At 48.1% G+C, this 16,077-nt stretch overlaps 1 long non-coding RNA gene across 2 annotated transcripts; it reads left to right on the plus strand.

The window, feature by feature from the left end:
* Positions 1 to 6,560: 6,560 nt before the first annotated feature.
* Positions 6,561 to 13,005, plus strand: LOC130284962 (uncharacterized). Of its 2 annotated transcripts, none has more exons than XR_008847200.1 (3): positions 6,561 to 6,596; positions 12,588 to 12,742; positions 12,888 to 13,005. It is a non-coding gene; the product is annotated as an uncharacterized LOC130284962 (long non-coding RNA). The 2 variants fall into 2 exon arrangements; XR_008847201.1 differs by having other exon boundaries at positions 12,588 to 12,784; positions 12,888 to 13,004.
* Positions 13,006 to 16,077: the final 3,072 nt, after the last annotated feature.

The raw sequence follows: 16,077 nt of genomic DNA on the forward strand, positions 1-16,077 counted from the left end.
GGTCACCCTTCCCTTTGATGTGCATTCTCTTAATATGCATAAGGAAAGATTCAGAGGATAGGGAATATTCTTATCTATGCAAGGAGACGTACATTTCATTCGGGTCCTTTGGTTTCCTCCCATTAAAAAACTCAAATTAATTGGGAGCAAGGACTGGTATGAGTGGGGTGAGCTGAAGATGTTGGCACTATATACAAAAAACAAAATAATAAATATGGTTACAATTAAATATGAAAAAATTGATGAGGACCAAATTATGTAAAACATTTTAGAAAATTGTCCAAATCTTTTTTTTATTTTATTTTTTATTTGTTTTCTCGCAGTCATACAGCAGCGTGTAAAGGAGCCCCTGCACCTTTACACACTCAATGGCAGCCACTGTACAGCTCCTGTTGGTGAAATGTTATACACTTACCAGATGCCCTGTTTTGGTCTTTAAAGGGGTTTTCCTGTCATAGACATCATATTCCCTACCCAAAGGATAAGGGATAAGATGTCTGATCTTGGTGGGTCCGCCTCCGGAACCCGATCTCCGTGCAGCCCCCGCATTTTTTGCTGGGCTGCTGCTTCAGTCTCGGAAACCTCTGGAGATGTGACACCACGTCCCCTCGTGATGTCACGACACAGCGTCACCCTCTCTTCCAAAGAGATGAATGGAAGGGGCGTGGTGTGACATCATTAGGAGGTGTGGCCTGACGTCACGTCTAAAGTTCCGGAAACACAGAGGTTTCCGAGACTGGAGCAGCAGCCCGGCATAGAATCTGGGTGCTGCCAAAGCCGGTGTAAGGATTTTTATCTACACAACGAAGGTGCCAAATCATTGATGTATCGTGGGTTGGAAGCACCCGGGCAATGCAGATTATTGTGCATCCACCCACTGGCCTGTGAATGTAAGAGAATGGTGATGCATATAGTGTATGCATCGCCACTCACTGGGGTGAGCCAGGATTTTCATATAAAATAATACCTCCACACCAGGACAACATATTACTATCGCAGTGACTAATATCATCATACCTTTATTAAATTAAAAAAACACTATGCAAACACCATTATCACCACTATACAAAGGACAAATTATTGCACCACACCATATCCACTATAAATACCACCAGGGGCGGACACAGACAACAGAGGGCCCCTGTGCAAAGAATGTGCCTGGCCCCCCCCCCCCCCAAAAAAAAAAGTAATATGCCATAAAATTGCACTGCAACTCACATTAATCTGCATTAGATAGGCAGAAGTTCCCCCACATTAGGTAGCATAGATTCCCCACATTAGGTAGCATATATTCCCCACATTAGGTAGCATTGCATAGTTTCCCCACATTAGGTAACGTAGCATAATTTCCCCACATTAGGTAGCGTAGCATATATTCCCCACATTAGGTAGCGCAGCATATATTCCCCACATTAGGTAGCGTAGCATAGATTCCCTACATTAGGTAGCGTAGCCCCACATTAGGTAGCGTAGCATAGCATATATTCCCCACATTAGGTAGCATGGCATAGATTCCCCACATTAGGTAGTGTAGCAAAGATTCCCCACATTAGGTAGCATAGCATATATTCCCCACATTAGGTAACATAGATTCCCCACATTAGGTAGCATAGCATATATTCCCCACATTAGGTAGCATAGATTCCCCACATTAGGTAGCATAGCATATATTCCCCACATTAGGTAGCATAGATTCCCCACATAAGGTAGCGTAGCATAACCCCAACAAACAAACACACCCACACACTCTTACCTGGCCTGCACTACTTACATTTGCCCATGGGGACTTCCTGGCAGAGGTGCGCGCTATAAGTGACATCATCGCACGCTCTGCGCTGGACGTCAGCATCCAAGTGCTTGCGATGACGTCACTCACTGCACGCACCTCAGCCAGGAAGTCCCCATGGGCAAATGTAAGTAGAAGTTTAGTGACTGGGCAAGACTGGTTTCCCTGTCATATGTGCACTGGCAGGGCTGCCATCAGAAATTTCGGGGCCCCTTACACAACTCAAGGCCTGAGACCCCCACCGATCACCTCGGTTGAAGTGGTTCTCCAGCTGTTGGAAAGCTAAAACTCCCATCATGTCTGGAGAGCCTCAGGCAATGGGAGTTGTAGTTTTGTAACAGCTGAAGAGACACAGATTGGACACAGTTTTACCCATCATCACTGCAGAACTTACAAGTGACTACAGCTCTGATGGGACAGTCATAAGAACACACAATGATGTCAGTGACCTGAGTGACGTCTTCTTTTCTTCTTCATCTCGTCCAGAGACCAGGTCTTCCCCCAGCTCCATCTTCTCTGCAGAGTCTGACATGCAGACATCATTGGCTCCTCACTGTCAGCAGATCCTCATCCTCTGCATGAAGACAGTAATCATTATAACCTTGCCAGAAAGTGTAACCTAAATAAAATACTGCCCCACACTGTACCCTGAATATAATACTGCTATACACTGTACCCACTAAATATAATCCTGCCACACACTGTACCCTGAATATAATCCTGCCACACACTGTACCCTGAATATAATACTGCCACACACTGTACCATGAATAGCATACTGCCATACACTGTACCCACTAAATATAATACTGCTATTCACTGTACCCACTAAATATAATACTGCCCCACACAGTACCCTAAATAAAATACTGTCACACACTGTACCCTAAATAAAATACTGCCCCACACTGTACCCTAAATATAATATTGCCAGACACTGTAACCTGAATACAATACTGCTGTACACTGTACCCACTAAATATAATACTGCTATACACTGTATCCACTAAATATAATCCTGCTACACACTGTAACCTGAATATAATACTGCCACACACTGTACTCCGAATATAATACTGCCACACATTGTACCCACTAAATATAATACTGCCACACACTGTACCCTGAATATAATACTGCTATACACTGTACCCTGAATATAATAATACTATACACTGTACCCTGAATATAATACTGCTACACACTGTGCCCACTAAATATAATCCTGCCACACACCGTACCCTGAATATAATAATGCTATACACTGTAACCTGAGTATAATACTGCTATACACTGTACCCACTAAATATAATCCTGCCACACACTGTACCCTGAATATAATACTGCTATACACTGTACCCACTAAATATAATCCTGCCACACACTATACCCACTAAATATAATACCTCTTATCCTCTGTGTCCTCATCATTCCTCATCACCCCCATAACCCCTGCCAAACCTCTCCTCAACACTACTATAACCACCCCCGCACCTCTCCTCATCATTACTATAACCCCCCCACACCTCTCCTCATCACTACTATAACCCCTGCACCTCTCCTCATCACTGCTATAACCCCCCGCACCTCTCCTCATCACTACTATAACCCCCCCAGGCACCTCTCATCACTACTATAACCCCCCCCACACCTCTCCTCATCACTACTATAACCCCCGCACCTCTCCTCATCACTACTATAACCCCCCCACACACCTCTCCTCATCACTACTATAACCCCCCCCCCCCACACACACCTCTCCTCATCACTACTATAACCCCCGCACCTCTCCTCATCACTACTATAACCCCCGCACCTCTCCTCATCACTATTATAATGCCCCCTGCATATCTCACCACCCCCATAACACCCCCCTGCACCTCTCTTCACCCCCATAACACCCTCCTGCACCTCTTATTACCCCCATTACCCCCCCTGCACCTCTCATCACCCCATAACACCCCCCCTCATCACCCCCATAACACCCCCTGCATCTCTCATCACTCCCATAACACCCGATGCATCTCTCATCACCCCCATAACCCCCCCTGCATCTCTCATCACCCCCATAACCCCCCTGCACCTCTCATCACCCCCATAACCTCCCCATGCACCTTTCATCCCCCCCATAACACCCCCTGCACCTCTCATCCCCCCCATAACACCCCCCTGCACCTCTCATTACCCCCATAACCCCCCCTGCATCTCTCATCACCCCCATAACCCCCCTGCACCTCTCATCACCCCCATAACCTCCCCATGCACCTTTCATCCCCCCATAACACCCCCTGCACCTCTCATCCCCCCCATAACACCCCCCTGCACCTCTCATTACCCCCATAACACCCCCTGCACCTCTCATTACCCCCATAACCCCCTGCACCTCTCATCACCCCCATAACCTCCCCATGCACCTTTCATCCCCCATAACACCCTCCTGCACCTCTCATCCCCCCATAACACCCCCTGCACCTCTCATTACCCCCATAACCCCCCCCTCTCATCACCCCTATAACACCCCAAGCACCAGTTCCCCTGCACCTCTCATCACCATTGTAGTCTGCAAACAACATAGCCCCCATCCAACCCCCCCCCCCCCCCACACACACACACACACCCGTTCACTCACCCTGCCGGGGTTCGGTGCAGCTGCTGCTCCTGTCAGAGTGTCACTGCATGGGGAGGATCCGTCGGGAAGATGATGGACTGGAGATCGCGCCGGGACAGGTCAGGTGACTGGAGTAGACGTGCGTGCCTGCGCGGGGCACGTCGACTCCCATCAGCCCCTGGCCTGTCCGGTCCTGCCGTACTTCTTAAGGGGCCCGCGCCCTAGAAAGAGCGGGCCTCATAGTCCTGCGGGCCCCCCGGACTATGAGGCCCGGTCATAGTTCTGACGGGTACCCAGCCAGGAGTCAGTGAGTGACAGTCGCAGTCACTCACTGACTAGCCGGAAAAAAAAAAGTACAGGGACATCCGGGCCTCCCTGAAGCTCCGGGCCCCATACAAGTGTATGGGTTTACCCCCTGATGGCGGCCCTGTGCACTTGGTCCGATGGTAGGACCGGCCCAGCGTGTGAGGGCGGGCCGGGCCCCCTCCCATGCTGGGCCCCTGTGCAGCTGAACCGGCTGCACAGGCGATATGTCCGCCCCTGAATACCACCATATAGGATGTGATAATATTGCCATACTGATACTGAATAAAACCACTATATCTAGACCAGTATCACCAATGACACCACTAGGTCAAATAATGGGACAAATAATGCTGCCACAACATGACCACAACCATTACCACCATATTATGATGGGATAATATTTTCATACTGATACTGAATAAAACCACTGCACACAGACAAAAATGACCCCATACAGTGCCCATATAGTGGGGACCCTGGCTCTGCAGACCATATTAGTAATTACATTCAGTTACACCGGGTGACGTCATCTGTTATCGGAGTCCCAGACCATCCGGCCCAGACCGTGATGATGATTTCTTCCATCATCAACTCGTCTCCACAGAATCTGACAAACATTTTAGGATCCGCACTCTTTAAGCACCTATATAGTAGAGCTCCATACCATAAAAATAACCCCATGGTGTCTCACACAGTGGAGTGGGTAGATGAGCAGATTGGGGAAGAGTAGGTACGTCTCCCATTAAGTAGATCCCTTCACATGGTTTCCCCCATTACAAAGGTGTCCCAAATAGGTAAGTGCCACCAGTATGTAGGTCCCTGTGTAGATACCTGTAGGTATTAATCCCCTTAGGCAGTAGCAGTCTCCTATACATAGGGGTTACTCCCTGTAGGTAGTCCCCATTGTAGATGGTAGCTCCCCATTATAATGTTGCAGTCCCCAGTATATAGTTACAGCTCCCAATATGAAGTAGTAGAATACCCCACTTAAAGTAATAGCAGCCCCCATTTAGGTAGTAGTAGCAGCAGCCCTCCTAGGTAGTAGTAGAAGCTCCCTTTAGGTAGTAGAAGTAGCAGCCCACTTTAGGTAGGTAGTAGTAGTAGCAGCAGCGCCTTTTAGGTTCACACATACACACATCATACATACACACATCATACATACATCCATCTAGTTTACTCGTTGTGAGGCGGGGGGCAGGGCGTTTGGTGGAATGGTTAGGCGTGTGTTCACGGAGAGTGGGAGGGGGGCTTGTGGATGTGCGCTTGAAGGTCAGTGGTGGGTTCTGGGGGGGAGGAATGCCGCTGTCAAAGGCATCTTATGGTGCACAGTGCAGCCACAGTGCTGTGGCGCGAGTCGCAGTCCCTGCCCCCTGACACAGCTGTGCTGCTGTGTCCTCCCTGGTGCATGTGGTGCCCAGCACCTTGCCACCTTGCCACCTGTCATCCAGCATTGTGGCATATAACAGCTGTGCAGAGCCCCGCGGGCGGCGGCACAAGCAACTTTTTTCTAAAAAAAAAAGGTTATTTCTTTTTCCGCCTCCTCTCGGTTCTGTAACCTGTGCGCCCTAAGGAAGCCGCTTTGCCTGCCTTATTATAGCCACAGGCCTGGGTGCTGTATGGAGATTGCGAGGGTCCCAGTGGCAGGCCCCCCGCCTTTAGACATCTTATGCCCTATCCTCTGTATAGGGGATAAGATGTCTATGGCCGGAATACCCCCATAAGGTGTATAAGAGCATCAGTCACATTACTATTTCAGCATTCACTGATGACCTCATAAGTGGGCACTGATGTGGTCATTGCTTAGAAAGTATGAACAGGATAAAGTATGAATGTATTGTTCATACACTCATACTTTATCCTGTTCAGGAGAACCTGCTCCTGTGCTCTGGCCTACAGGTAAATGGTAAAGCTCTATGCCAGTGTTTCCTAACCAGTGTGCCTCCAGTTGCTGCAAGACTCCAACTTCCAGGATTTGCGTTGATTCCAGGTGATGCGGGTCTCCGGTGACCCCGTGTCCTGGAAAATAAGAGGAATCAGGGTTGTCCAAGACACCCACGATCCCCTTGAAGGGATAGGAGGGAGGTGGTAGGGTTGCCACCCCTCCTATTCCTGCTATTGGTCGTTCAGAAGCGATGCCCAATAGCAGATCGGGGCCGGGGGGGGGGGGGGGGGGGGATTAACGTTCAATTCCCCCGCTCAGCCCACCCACTGTTGTTTGGGCAGAACGGGGGAACCGACGGGGACCAGCACCGAAGGTCCACTTACCCATCGGCAGCGGGGGGCCATCAGCGGCAGCAGCAGGCGATGATGCAGCTCCCTGGATCCTACGGAAGCCGGTGAGTTGCCTAGCATCATCTGGAGGGCTACAGTTTGGAGATCACTTTGCAGTGGTCTCTAAACTGTGGCATTCTAGATCTTGCAAACCTACAACTCCTAGCATGCCCACAAAACAGTTTGCTGTCTGGGCATGCTGGGATTTGTAGTTTTGCTAAATCTGGAGGGCCACAGTTTGGAGATCACTGTGCAGTGCTCTCTAAACTGTAGCCCTTCAGAGGTTGCAAAACTGCAAATCCCAGCATGCCCAAACAGCAAACAGCTGTCTCGGTATGCTGGGAGTTGTAGTTGTGTACATCCAGCTGTTACATAGTTACATAGTTAGTTAGTATGGTTGAAAAAAGACATACGTTGCATAACTACATCTCCCAGCATGCCCTTAGGCGATCAGTACATGCTGGGAGTTGTAGTTTTGCAACAGCTGGAGGCACACTGGTTGGAAAATACTGAGTTAGGTAACAGAACCTAACTGAAGGTTTTCCAACCAGTGTGCCTCCAGCTGTTGCAAAAATACAACTCCCAGCATTCACGGTCTGTCAGTACATGCTGGGAGTTGTTGTTTTGAAACAGCTGGAGGTTTGCCCCCCCCCCCCCCATGTGAATTTAACGGGGAACATTCACACGGGTGGGTTTACAGTGAGTTTCCTGCTTCAAATTTGAGCTGCCGCAGCCCAAACTCCTAGCGGGAGACTCACCGTAAACCCCGCCAGTGCGAATGTACCCTAAAAACACTACACTAACACATAATAAAGGGTTAAACACTACATATACACCCCCTTACACTGCCCCCCCCCCCCAATAAAAATGAAAAACTTACCGTACGGCAGTGTTTCCAAAACAGAGCCTCCAGCTGTTGCAAAACAACAACTCCCAGCATTTCCGGACAGCCACTGACTGTCCAGGCATGCTGGGAGTTTAGCAACAGCTGGAGGCACCCTGTTTGGGAATCACTGGCGTAGAATACTGCTATGTCCACACCTATGCAATCCCTTATTTAGTCCTCAAATGCGCATGGCGGTCTCTCACTCGGAGCCCTGTCGTATTTCAAGGAAACAGTTTAGGGCCACATATGGGGTATTTCCGTACTCGGGAGAAATTGCACTACAAATTTTGGGGGGCTTTTTGTCCTTTTACCCCTTATTAAAAAAGGAAAAGTTGGGGGCTACACCAGCCTGTTAGTGTAAAAAAATAAAACATTTTACACTAACATGCTGGTGTTGCCCTATACTTTTTATTTTCACAAGCGTTAAAAGGAAAAAAAGATCCCCAAAATTTGTAACACAATTTCTCCTGAATACGGAAATACCTCATGTATGCGTAAAATGCTCTGCGGGCGCACAAAAGTGTGAGCTCAGGAGTGAGAGCGCACTATGTACATCGGTTTTACAGCGGTTCTGATATAAACGCAAAAAAATGAATACCCACATGTGACCCCATTTTGGAAACTACACCCCTCACAGAATGAAACAAGGGGTATAGTGAGCCTTAACACCCCACAGGTGTTTGACGAATTTTCATTAAAGTTGGATGGGAAGATGAAAAAAAAAAAAATTTTCGGTAAAATGCTGGTGTTTTCATTTTCACAAGGGAAAATAGGAAAAAAGCCCCCCAAAATTCTGAGTAAGAACATACCCTACATGTGGATGTAAAGTGCTCTGCGGGCGCACTACAATGCTCAGAAGAGAAGGAGCACCATTGGGCTTTTGGAGAGAAAATTTGTCTGGAATTGAAGGCCACATTTGTTACAAAGCCCCCATAGTGCCAGAACAATGGACCCCCCACATGTGACCACATTTTGGAAACTACAGAATGTAATAAGGGGTTCAGTGAGCATTTACGTCCCACATGTGTCTGACAGATTTTTGGAACAGTGAAAATGAAAAATTAAATTTTTCATTTGCACAGCCCATTGTTCCAAAGATCTGTCAAACGTCAGTGGCGTGTAAATGCTCACTGCTTATTAAATTCTGTGAGGGGTGTAGTTTCCGAAATGGGGTCACATGTGGGGGGGTCCACTGTTCTGGCACCACGGGGGGCTTTGTAAACGCACATGGCCCTGACTTACTTCCATTCCAAACAAATTCTCTCTAAAAAAGCCCTCTTCTAAGCATTGTAGTGTGCCAGCAGACTACTTGATGTCCACATATGGCGTATGTCCATACTCGGAAGAAATGGGGTTACAAATTTTAAGGGGCATTTTCTCCTATTACCGCTTTAAAAAATGTAAAATTAGGGGGAAAACCAGCATTTTAGTGAAAACATTTTTTTTTTCAGTTACACATCCGACTTTAACAAAAAGTCGTCAAACACCTGTGGGGTATTAAGGCTCACTGTACCCCTTGTTACATATCTTGATGGGTGTAGTTTCCAAAATAGTAGACCATTTGTTTTTTTTTTTTGCTATTCTGGCACCATAGGGGCTTCCTAAATGTGACATGCACCCCAAAAACCATTTCAGCAAAATTTGCTTTCAAAAAGCCAAATGTGACTCCTTCTCTTCTGAGCATTGTAGTTCACCCGCAGAGCATTTTATGTCCTAACATGGGGTATTTCCATAGTCAGAAGAGATGGGGTTACAAATATTGGGAGGCATTTTCTCCCATTACCTTTTGTAAAAATGGTAAATTTGGGGGGGAAAACTGCACTTTTTTGCAAAAATCGTCAAACACCTATGCAGTGTTAAGGCTCAGTGAACCCCTTGTTACCTGCCTTGAGAGGTGTAGTTTGCAAAATACTATGCCATGTGTTTTTTTTTTTCTGTTCTGGCACCATAGGGGCTTCCTAAATGTGACATGCCCCCAAAAAACATTTCAGAAAAACTCACTCTCCAAAATCCCATTGTCGCTCCTTCCCTTCTGAGCCTTGTACTGCACCCACAGAGCACTTGACATACACATATGAGGTTTTTTCCTTACTCGAGAGAAATTGTGTTAAACATTTAGGCGGGCTTTTTCTTCTATTACCCCTTGTAAAAATTCAAAAACTGGGTCTACAAGAACATGCGAGTGTAAAAAATGAAGATTTTGAATTATCTCCTTCACTTTGCTGCTATTCCTGTGAAACACTTAAAGGGTTAACAAACTTTCTGAATGTCATTTTGAATACTTTGAGGGGTGCAGTTTTTATAATGGGGTAATTTATGGGGTATTTTTAATATGAAGGCCCTTCAAATCCACTTCAAACCTGAACTGGTCCCTGGAAAATTCTGATTTTGAAAGTTTTGTGAAAATTTTGAAAATTGCTGCTGAACTTTGAAGCCCTCTGATGTCTTCCAAAAGTAAAAACATGTCAACTTTATGATGCAAACATAAAGTAGCCATATTGTATATGTGAATCAATATATAATGTATTTGGAATGTCTGTCTTCCTTATAAGCAGAGAGATTCAAATTGATAACCTATAATAATAATATTAATCATTTGTTTTTGTTTTAGCTATAATAATATTTATTTATAAAGTGCCAGAAAATTATGCAGCACTTTACAATTTTGAGGGTAGAAATAAGGACAAAATTAGACATTACAATAATACACACTGATTAAGAGGAGCGAGGGTCCTGCTCTCGAGCCTATTTTTAGGGTAGATCATCAATATGAAATCAGTGGGAGGAACATTTACCAATCATCTACTTAAAGGGTCTATGGTGCTTATACAAGTGCTGCAAGCTCATCAATGCTCATATCTAGAAAGTACAAAAAGTTATAGTTCTGGCCAAACTAGTCCTGTCTGAACCTGTACTTTTCAAATAGCTGGAAAACGTGTGTATAACACTGTCTAAGACCCCTATAAGCCCTGTATAACACTGTTGTAACGCCGAGCGCTCCGGGTCCCGCTGCTTCCCCGGAGCCATCGCGGCGTTACTCTGCTTGCAGCGCTCTGGTCGGCGCTGCTGACCGAGAGCGCTGTTACCCTGTCACCGGAGGGGATGCGATCCGCGGGATGGGACGTGCCTGCTCACGGATCGCATCCCATGTCTCTTCTCACCTGCCCCGTCCTTCCTCTGTCCCGTCCCGGCGCGCGTGGCCCCGCTCTCTAGGGCGCACGCCGGCTCTCTGATATGTAAAGGGCCAGTGCACCACTAATTGGTGCCTGGCCCAATCAAGTCCAATCACTGTTTTCCCTATAAAACATCACTTCCCCTTCCTGTCCCTGCCGGATCTTGTTGCCTAGTGCCTAGTGAAAGCGTTCCAGTGTGTCCTTTGCCTGTGTTTCCAGAATCTTTGCTGTTGCCCCTGACTACGAACCTTGCCGCCTGCCCTGACCTTCCTGCTACGTCTGACCTTGCCTTGTCCTTTTGTACTGTGCCATCTCAGCCGCCAGAGAGGTTGAGTCGCTACCGGGTGGAACGACCTGGGGGTTACCTGCCGCAGCAAGTCCATCCCGCTTTGCGGCGGGCTCTGGTGAATACCAGTAACCCCTTAGACTCCGTTCCCCTGGTACGGCCCATGCCATCACCTCTCTGACACAGAGGATCCACTTAATGTGTCCTCATCCTCCACCAGCCCGGATCCTGACAACTGTTAGGTCACCTAGGAGTGTACCTATCGACTTCTGAGCTGTTTTCAAAGCAAAATTTATTTCAAAGTTATGGCAGCATGTATGGCTATGGGTAGACGGATGGTACCCTGCGGTAACTAACAAGTTAAATAAGAACCCACTGCACTATGGATTTTTTTTATGCTTTTTAAAATGAATGTCAAAAATAACCTCTTTTTCCAAGTGGTCAAAAAATTATCCCTTTTTGGGAGAAGCCACAGATTTTGTGCCTGGAAAGTAAAAAATCTATTCCCTTTTAGAAATTGTGGGGCACAGCAACAGGATTTTAATCCTAGAAAGTGCACAAAAGTGACACAAAACCCTCTCTGCTGCTTTTTTACAATTAATATAAAACACGAAAAATGTAGAGAAAGATGTAGAGTGCTCTTGGCTGCTTTACTGCCAACTTATATTTGTATTGTTCACTGATCACTCACTGTCCCTTACAGAGATCTTCACCTAGCATCTTCTATCTCTAAAATGGCTACTGAAGCAAGGGCATGAGTTTCTATAGTAGCTATGACATCATCCCTATACTGCCTCCTGATTGGCTGGGAGAGCTGTTTGAAGGGAATTATGGGATTCCCTGAGGTCATGTGATCATTTCTCCTTCTCCTTTTTGCCAGTTGGCTGATTCTATTTTTACATCAGCCGAACAACCTGGAGTTCAAGTTCTAGCTAAATGAACTTTTAGCAAAGTTCTGACTGAACTCGAAATCTACGGGTTCAGTTTGTACATCTCTAGTTATTTCGGATTTGGGCTGGTTTATACTTGCAAACCCTGTACTTTTTCTAGTGGCAATGGAAGGTATTGCAGCATTGCCTCCTAAACTTGAGTGGATAATGTCTTCAATTCAGTCAGGGATATTGTATTTTAAATTTTTTTTAAGCTTGTGGGTTTTGCAGGAAGCAATGATACAGATTTCTTAGTGTTATCTGTTATTTAGATTTAAAAAAATGAATTATTCAAATCTTATATTTTTTTAACAACATTTGTTTTAGTTTTTTTGGGAACAGAGATTTTTACAATTAATCCTTTTGAAAGAAGATTTACCTCACATGAAAGTCACCAGCCTAGGAAACGCCTAAACACTCCAGAGAGTGAGGTCACTTCAGTTTGATCCTCATCATTCACAGAGGAATCCGCCCAAAAAATTAATCACAGTTCTCAGGTGACGTTCGGAGAATGGAAATAGATTGCACGGTTGGCTTCAGTAAGAGATCAGGGCTGCATCAGCTCTTAAAGTAGCAGTCTGTACGCTGGTAACACTTAACATGGTATATATTAACTTGGAACTATTTGGATTTTTACCTTAGCTTTGAATCTGCCAGGGGGAAAAGGTTTACACGCTCTAAAGGATGCTGTATTACGGAGCATTGCTTTTAGTGGAGAATAAACCTATAAAACAGCGCAGCAAGGAACACCATTTAGTGGTATGTATACTTCAGTAGTACATTGGACTCCTACTGCTAACTGAATAGAAAATAAGGCGGCTATCTCTGTGGCCCACTATTGGACAAGTAAAGGATACCTCCTCAGTGCCTAGCCCAGTGCTCTCCAACCAGGGTGCCTCCAGCTTTTAAGAGTTGTAGTTTTGCAAAAGCGGAATCCTGCTTTGAAAAAATCTGGCCTAGCTATTGGGTAGTACTACAGAACTACAGCGTTTTTTAGTCATTCCTTTGTTTCCTGAATGCAAATGAATCAACTTTTCTAAATAGTCTTCATTAAATCTTTCCTACCATTTAGCTGCTGTTCAGACAAAGATATTGTTACGCCTAGCGCTCCGGGTCCCCGCTCCTCCCCGGAGCGCTCACGGCGCCTTTCTCCCTGCAGCTCCCCGGTCAGCGCTGACCGGGAGCGCTGCCCTGTCATGGCCGTTGGGGATGCGATTCGCACAGCGGGACGCGCCCGCTCGCGAATCGCATCCCAGGTCACTTACCCGTTCCCGTCTCCTGCGGTCATGTGCTGGCGCGCGCGGCTCCGCTCTCTAGGGCGCGCGCGCGCCAGCTCCCTGAGACTTAAAGGGCCAGTGCACCAATGATTGGTGCCTGGCCCAATTAGCTTAATTGGTTCCCATCTGTTTCCTGGCTATATCTAGTCTCCTCCCTTGCACTTCCTTGCCGGATCTTGTTGCCCTAGAGCCTAGTGAAAGCGTTTTTGTGTGTTTATACCCTGTGTACCAGAACTTTGCTATCTCCCCTGACTACGAACCTTGCCGCCTGCCCCCGACCTTCTGCTACGTCCGACTTTGCTTCTGCCTACTCCCTTGTACCTCGCCTATCTTCAGCAGCCAGAGAGGTGAGCCGTTGCTAGTGGATACGACCTGGTCACTACCGCCGCAGCAAGACCATCCCGCTTTGCGGCGGGCTCTGGTGAAAACCTGTAGTGTCTTAGAACCGGTCCACTAGCACGGTCCTCGCTATCCCTCTCTGGCACAGAGGATCCACCTCCTGCCAGCCGGCATCGTGACAGTAGATCCGGCCATGGATCCCGCTGAGGTTCCCCTGCCAGTTGTCTCTGATATCGCCCGACAGATCGCCCATCTAACCCACCAGCTGTCGGAAGTGTCCACCATTGTGCGCCAACATTCGCAACTTCTTCAGCAATCATCTCCTTCGCCAGCTCCTGCACCTCCTCCGCTGCGAGTGGCCACTCCTAGCCTCCACCTGTCCTTGCCGGACAAATTTAATGGGGACTCTAAGTTTTGCCGTGGCTTTCTTTCGCAATGTTCATTGCACCTGGAGATGATGTCGGACCTGTTTCCCACTGAAAGGTCTAAGGTGGCTTTCGTAGTCAGCCTTCTGTCTGGAAAAGCTCTGTCTTGGGCCACACCGCTCTGGGACCGCAATGACCCCGTCACTGCCTCCGTACACTCCTTCTTCTCGGAAATCCGAAGTGTCTTTGAGGAACCTGCCCGAGCCTCTTCTGCTGAGACTGCCCTGTTGAACCTGGTCCAGGGTAATTCTTCCGTTGGCGAGTATGCCGTACAGTTCCGTACCCTTGCTTCAGAATTATCCTGGAATAATGAGGCACTCTGCGCGACCTTCAAAAAAGGCCTATCCAGTCGCATCAAGGATGTGCTGGCCGCACGAGAGATTCCTGCCAATCTGCAAGAACTCATCCATCTAGCTACCCGCATTGACATGCGTTTTTCTGAGCGACACCAAGAGCTCCGCCAGGAAAAAGACTTAGATCTCTGGGCACCTCTCCCACAGTATCCATTGCAATCTACGCCTGGGCCTCCCGCCGAGGAGGCCATGCAAGTGGATAAGTCTCGCCTGACCCAGGAAGAGAGGAATCGCCGTAAGGAAGAGAATCTTTGTCTGTACTGTGCCAGTACCGAGCATTTCTTGGTGGATTGCCCTATCCGTCCTCCACGCCTGGGAAACGCACGCACGCACCCAGCTCACGTGGGTGTGGCGTCTCTTGGTTCCAAGTCTGCTCCTCCACGTCTCACGGTACCCGTGCGGATTTCTGCTTCAGCCAGCTCTTCTCTCTCAGCCGTGGCCTGCCTGGACTCTGGAGCTTCTGGAAATTTTATTCGAGAGTCCCTAGTGAATAAATTTCGCATTCCGGTGACCCGTCTTGTCAAGCCACTCCACGTTTCCGCGGTCAACGGAGCCAAGTTGGATTGCACCATACGTTTCCGCACGGAGCCCCTTCTTATGAGCATCGGATCTCATCATGAGAGGATTGAACTTTTGGTCCTCCCCAATTGCACCTCGGAAATTCTCCTTGGACTTCCCTGGCTTCAACTTCATTCCCCTACCCTGGATTGGTCCACTGGGGAGATCAGGAGTTGGGGGTCCTCTTGTTCCAGGAACTGTCTAAAACCGGTTCCCAGTACTCCCTGCCGTGACCCTGTGGTTCCTCCTGTTTCCGGTCCCCCTAAGGTCATTAAGGACTCTGCCTGCCACAGGAAATGCCCCTCCCCCCCTCCCAGTCCCGTCAGGCAAGCCTCTGTGCCACCCCATGGCCCCCGTCCTGGTGTCACACTGCCCCGTGCCAGGTCTCGCCCTCTGCCCTCTCTCCCCATTCCTACTCCTGCGGTTCTGCCTGCCGTTGAGGAATCCCTCCTTCCTTTCCCGGTGTCCTCATCCCAGGGGAGGCAGTTACCCGATAAAGAGAAGGGGAGACCTAAGGGGGGGGGTACTGTTACGCCTAGCGCTCCGGGTCCCCGCTCCTCCCCGGAGCGCTCACGGCGCCTTTCTCCCTGCAGCTCCCCGGTCAGCGCTGACCGGGAGCGCTGCCCTGTCATGGCCGTTGGGGATGCGATTCGCACAGCGGGACGCGCCCGCTCGCGAATCGCATCCCAGGTCACTTACCCGTTCCCGTCTCCTGCGGTCATGTGCTGGCGCGCGCGGCTCCGCTCTCTAGGGCGCGCGCGCGCCAGCTCCCTGAGACTTAAAGGGCCAGTGCACCAATGATTGGTGCCTGGCCCAATTAGCTTAATTGGTTCCCATCTGTTTCCTGGCTATATCTAGTCTCCTCCCTTGCACTTCCTTG

Source organism: Hyla sarda, chromosome 8 (assembly GCF_029499605.1).
Source record: "Hyla sarda isolate aHylSar1 chromosome 8, aHylSar1.hap1, whole genome shotgun sequence".
Classification (NCBI taxonomy): domain Eukaryota; kingdom Metazoa; phylum Chordata; class Amphibia; order Anura; family Hylidae; genus Hyla; species Hyla sarda.